The sequence below is a fragment of the Falco biarmicus genome, chromosome W (genome assembly GCF_023638135.1).
Source record: "Falco biarmicus isolate bFalBia1 chromosome W, bFalBia1.pri, whole genome shotgun sequence".
Lineage (NCBI taxonomy): Eukaryota > Metazoa > Chordata > Aves > Falconiformes > Falconidae > Falco > Falco biarmicus.
The window spans coordinates 6432899-6439273 of NC_079310.1; positions in this window are offsets into that span (position 1 = coordinate 6432899).

Here is a 6375-nt window from a genome sequence, read left to right on the forward strand (position 1 = left end):
AGGGAAGGGCCTCTTCCCCCCAGGGAAACCGGTCCCGCGGCGGGGCCGCGGCCTCGTTAGCTCCCGGGGCAAAGCCGGGGGCAGGCAGCGCTGAGGCGGGTTGAGCCCAGGCCAGGGAGCAGGGCCCCGGGCCGCAGCTAGGTGGCAGCTCAGGATGAGGGGAGGGGAGCACGTCGCTTCACAGAGCTGCCTGGGAGACACCGCAGAGATCCATCCTTACGCACTGCAACTGGTGTTTATTGCGCCTTTCCTATAAATAAATAAATAAATAAATCAGAGGCTTGTGAAAATAATGATACTTCTTGCCCCATTTTAGGCTGCGTCCGCAACTGGAACTGTCTGGGATATTTGATAAAGCAGCTGTTCAATAAAAACAAAAGGCTTCTTGGAAGTGGCACCCAGCTTCAGCAAAAGGCTTGTTGAGGAAAGTTTGACAGTGAAAAACAAGAAAAACACCTCCGCGAGTGGCCAGCACCCTCTGTCCAGGCACCTCCCTGGCACGGACAACTACAGGTTCAGTTCTGCGCTTAGAAATAAGCAGAGCAAGAACTTGCTGCCTGTGCAAATGCTCAGACCAGGAGGCTGTTCTTGGATCGATTCTTTAGTGGTAAAAATCCCCAAAGCTTGGAAGCCAGAATTTCACCCAGATGTGAGGAGGAAAATATTTTAACTATCGCAGATACTTATGTGGCTGGAAACTGTAGAGCTCTAATTGTCACTGCAGCTCTCCATCTACTGCCTCAAAGTGTGCCTTTGCTTTCTACAAAGTCTCTAAGTAACTTTTATGTACTGATCTCAAAGCAGGGAAACCTGCTGGGATGCAGGCAAATACTATTCCTTCTTTTTATATAGAAAGTTCCCATGAAAAAAAAGTCAGGAGCCCATGCTCACAAGAACTCACTAGCTTTTGGGCACAGATGCTTCCTCTGAGATATTTGAGATCTATTTTCACCAATTAGTGCTTCCATCGTCATCCAAGGGATTAGAAGCCGCTCAGTACACACAACCCTCTCAGAGCAGTGGTAATGTGAGGGAGGATCAGCACCCATGAATGACAGCCTTTTTAAGTCAAGCGTTACTAGAGAAAAATAGACAAGAAAAAGTGTTCCCTCTGGGGTCTCATGACTTCGAGTAAACAGTAAATATGTAAAAAGCAATCTCAGCAATGACTTCCAACACTGTTTCAGTTCTCCTTCCTATGAAACAAGAACAGTAACATTTACAAGAGCACTAAGTTTGCAGGTGCAATAAATTAAAACTAGCAAAAAAGCTGAGCTCCTCAAAGACTTGCGTAGCCTTCCCCACACACTGTGGGAATCTCCTCTCACAGGGCACATGAATGCAACTCTCCTTTGTCATTTCTGGACTCTCTTCCATACCTACTTCCATGTACTGCCAGTGGAGGACACTGGCCTTTCCATGGGAAGCACCTTCACATGCAGCTTCTTCTTAGCAGTAGAGCACAGAAGCAACAAGACATTCAGAGAAAGCTGGAAGAGAGGTGTGAAATGTTAGTTGACACATGATGGGAATTATCACATGGTCATTGTGTTCCTCAATTAAATCCAAAATAAACGGGGCACATTTTCTGTTACTTATGTTTTCTGTTTTCCCGACAAGTAGAACTGTTTACGTGTTGGGGTCTGCAGCAGGTCTGCAGACAAGTTAGTTGACTTCAAAGACTTATCCGTGTACCTTTAAGACAGCCACAAATTGTCAGGTATGTGAACAGGGTGTGAAGAATCGGAACTTAGAACCGCAGCATACGGGCACCTACAGCAACAGCAAATAGCAAGCAAGAAGAAGGACACAAAACCCTATCAGGGTCTAACACCTGCACTGTCTAAGATATATAAATAGTTTGTATAAACAATAAAGGCCATTTTGCTGGAACCCAGCCACGCAGACATAGTGGTTTTTTCAGTCTGCCTCAACTTGCGTCACCACATTTACAATCAGCTGCTGAGGGCTTGCAGTGGTGGAAGTGTAGAGGTAGGAGCTTCTGCGGATGGTGTCAGGAAATGAGATGCATATTTTCATCTTTGTTGGGAGGTTAACAACTGCTTTCAGAGGCAGCCTAGCATATATCTGGTGCTGAGATCAGGGCTGAGGCAGCTGAGCATGTGCCCTTGTTGAGATTTACCCAGATTATTCCCCTGGTGCTGGATATTTATCTTGCATGAGCTGACTCGAAAAGAGCTTTTGGATCCTAATGAGAAAATTTAGGCACCTAAGTCCAAAATCATGTTCCTGAAAACTGCATAGGAGGCAGCTGCCTCCTAATCCTACTAGAATCTCAACTCTATAGGACTTAAGCTCCCCTGGTGCCATCCCTCTTAGGCTCCCCTGTCCATACCACCCAGCCCTGGTGACTGTGCTGTGCGTGCCCAGGAAGACCTCACTCTCTCAGCAGGCACTGAAAGCAAGATCCAACTGTGTTCAGACCCAAACTGTTCCTCTGCTTTGTGCTCTGGAAGTTCCTGCTGGTAGCATCCTCCTGCAAAGGGCTCACCACAAGGGCAGCAAAGGTGCCTACCATCTCCTGAGGTAGAAACTTGCAGAAAGCGATCGTGCCCATTTTTACCCACACAGCGCACTCCCAGCATGTGGGAGACCCACTTTCTATTTTCTTCTTGTGAGAGGTTTCAAAGCCACATCCTAACCACGAGGCCAGAGGCTATTCTGTGGCAAAGATGCTCCCACCCTTCCTGCTGCAAGTTTTCTGCCGAGCAGCCCACCATGTGTCGGCTTCACACCTCTCCCCTGGATGTCCTCCTGGGGCTGGAAGGAGGCTGCACTTGTTCACCTGCCCTGGAAGAGCCCAGCAGGCAGCAGGGGAGCATTTGGATACAGGAATGTTGTATCAAGTAAGTCCTTGTGTGGCTTTAGCTGTGAATAAACAAGCACCCTTATCACTGCTACTGGAATTGCCAAGCCAAACGTCATCCCAAGTGACAATCAGTAAACACCCTCCATAGCCAACATCCCTCAAGGATGAGGGATGATCCACTGGCCAGGGATATATTTTCACAGCAGATCTGGAACCAAAAAAGAGAGCTCGCTTCCTGCTGTAGGACCCACTGCTCACCTTCCAGCAGCTCTGGAGTTCAGCCACTGCCAGAGCAGATGTGACTGAAGCAACCCCAGAAGCCAGCCAGTTCAGAGGCCAGGGCATTACTTTTAGCCCCTGCCCTGTTACAGCTTGAGCGCCTGGCTGTCGGCTCAGGCACACACCTGCCTCTGCTGCCTTGCTGGGGGGTAGGAATCTCTAACGGAAGGGCAGGTGGAGCAACAGGAGGGTCTGGGCTAAAATCCCTGCGACAGATCCATTGGGGCTGATTGGCCAAGCTTAACTCTGGCTCACTAAAACACACCACATATCTGAAGTGTGAAGGAGGGGGGTTTGACGATTTCTTTGCACGGGAATGGAAGCCAAGCCCTCAAACTTCTTTGTAGATTTCTTGGCATGTCTTACAGACCTAGTTTTTGGAGTCCAAGGGTTATGTGGGGATATTAACTGTCATTCACAAAATTACATATAAATGTGTTGCTTGCCCTAATGGTTCCTAAAGCAGAAAATCTTGAAGACAAAGACATTTTAAATTGAAAACAGCTTGAATGCTGGAAACACTGAAGCTTTCCAGCCTTCAGACAGCTGCCTGTACCTTCTCTCCCTGAAATCCTCTTTCCTGACCAGCCTAAGGACTCTTGCACTCCCCTTCCCAGATGTGTGGCTCCTCCAGAGGCACAACTTGCTCCCACTGTTTGCTTTTTCCTCCCATGGGCAGCAAATCAGTGGCATTTGGACACATGGTAGGTGAATTCTCCAGCTAAGCCACTCTCCACAACAGTGTCCTAAAATCTACCAACCCAGGCAGCAAGTTCCAGGAACAAGATCTGTGGGCTTGGAAAAGGAGAAGATGCATTTCCAGAAGATGGACTGGCCACCGTCAGCAGGACAAGACACTATAGGAGTCTTGCTCTGCATCAGTAATTCTGTCCTGGTCACTTGAAGAGCTCAGTTATGTTATATATTCCTCCCTGTGATTTTTAAGAAAAGATGCTTCCATAGGGAGCCAAAAGTTCCTTACTTAAGCAGATATTAGAAAGTTATTTTCTATATATGTATATTTTTGTGTACATATATAAATCATCATAAGTGTATCATTAAAACATGAACAACTGGAACACTTTTGATTCCATGTGAGGCCTAAAACACAGGCAACTCTTTACAAGAAGAGGTTATCTATTCAGTCTGCTTACTTCTGTTGTGTATATACTGTACCCAGCCCAGGGGTGAGGAAACAGCTGAGGGAGCTCAGCATCTAGACAGCTGAGTGTCTGTCATTACTGTCACCACTGCTGAAGTGTGATGCAGCAGGCACAGCACCTTCCCTCCGCTGCTGGTAACCAGCCAGCCAGGAGCACAATCAACACAAAAAAACACAGCAATCTGTGATATTGCCTTAATACTTGACATTTTCGGCATATTGTCCTAGAGCTACGGGCTCATCTACCCCCTGCACGCCCAGCAAGGGAACCACCAGTAAAATAAATCTCCTGTGTGATTAAATAATCTCATACCTGAAGTTTGTGTTTATTCAGTGTATTTCATGCCAGCAAACCATTTACGCAGGTTGTGCAGGTCTATGACTGCTCGTTCATGGCTTTTAATTGCCAGAAACGGACTAGCCAATTGTCTTGATGAGTTAAGGCAGTAAATAAAGACATCATATAAGTGCCTGATCACAAACACTATTTGGGATAAATTAAATCCTGGGCTTATGTTTGCTCTAACCTCTCTAGCTCATAACCAAGACATACTGCTTTAAGCGTGCTTTTGGTTAATTAAACCAAAAAATATCCCTGGAATCGGGGATATTGCCCACAGTTTGCATCCACAATTTGGGCACAAATTAAAATATGGGGAATTCTGTTTCACCATAAGATAAAACCTTTTTTTTTTTTTATTCCTGTGAGGCAGGTTGGCCAGAGGCAATATCCTGGGCAACCAGCTCACGCTGATGCTGCTTTGAGCTGCAGGGTGGTTGCTCTAGATCTCCACTGGCCCTTTACAACCTCAGCTTTTCTTGATCTGTGAATCCTGTCAATGTTTCTAAAGCTGAATGTGCCCTGTACTATGAAACACTGCCTCAAACTTCATCTCTTTGTTTCATTGCACCTCCTAACCAAAATGGATCACAGAAGCCTTCTTCTCTGTTATTACCTGTTCTTTTTTGCGGCTGCCCGGGCCAAGAGCTCCTCTGGATCTGGTTTTTATCTGGGCTGATAAACCAGTCAAACCTGTTGTTCTCTTCCAGGGGCTTCTGCACCTCCACCTCCCTGGTGGCAGGCACAGCATGGAGGGACCTGGGGCAGGACCTGTCCTTGTCACCCCTGAAGCCCTCTCTGTGCTGAGCCAAGGGAGCAATCTGCACAGGGCCTGGGAAACAAGCCTGGATGATGCCTATTAACACAACCTGTGGAAAAGTTTCAGCCAGCAGACAGGGTTCTGCTCATGCCATGTCAAGAAGCTACAGCCCTGAACATCCATTCTCTTCCACATGTAATAATGTCTGTAGCAACACATTTTCATTTATCATCCCGGTGTGTGGTTTCTGTGTTCATTCCTTCCTGCTGTTATTGTCAGGGATTTTCCTCACGTTTCTGCTCTCTCCCACTCTGGCAATTGCAACATCTTCCTCTCCACAAGACACAGACTTCTGCACTAGGATCCCAAATGTCACTTCGGAGGTCATCCCTCCCTCCTGGCTCCTTCCCTCCTTCTTCCAATCATCCAGCTACCTCCTCCTTTACTATTGCAACAACTCTGATACAAGCCCCCTCTTTCAAAGCTTTCCTTATCTGTCCATGCTTACTAATCCTCTCTAGCTGAGCCACCCTCTCACCTCCAACCTCTCTTCTCCGCATGGTTTTTCCAGCGTGCACAGCCCAGTCACATGCTGGTGAAGGTCATATGATGGGTAGGGATGGCCAGGCAGGGCTGCAGCAGGCATCTGCTGAACACAGGGCCCTGCTAGGCAGCATACCTCCAGCTCCCACCCTGTCCCAGGGCCGTCAGCCACCCCATGGCTTAGGGCTGGACCTGCAATGTGCGGGGATGTGACACCAACTGCACGGGCGAGGGATGGGAGGCAGAGACCACAGAGCTGCATCGCAAATGGCAAGGAAGGTGCTTTATGCATGGGGAGTGGGTTAGCAGGATGAATCCTGCACCCATACCCCAAACTGGGCAGGGCCGCTGCTGCTCCCCTGTCCTGCCTGCCCAGTAGCTCTCTACTCACACCTCCTACGTCATGCTCTGCTTAGAACATATCACCCTTGCTATACAAAACATATAATAGATTCATAGAA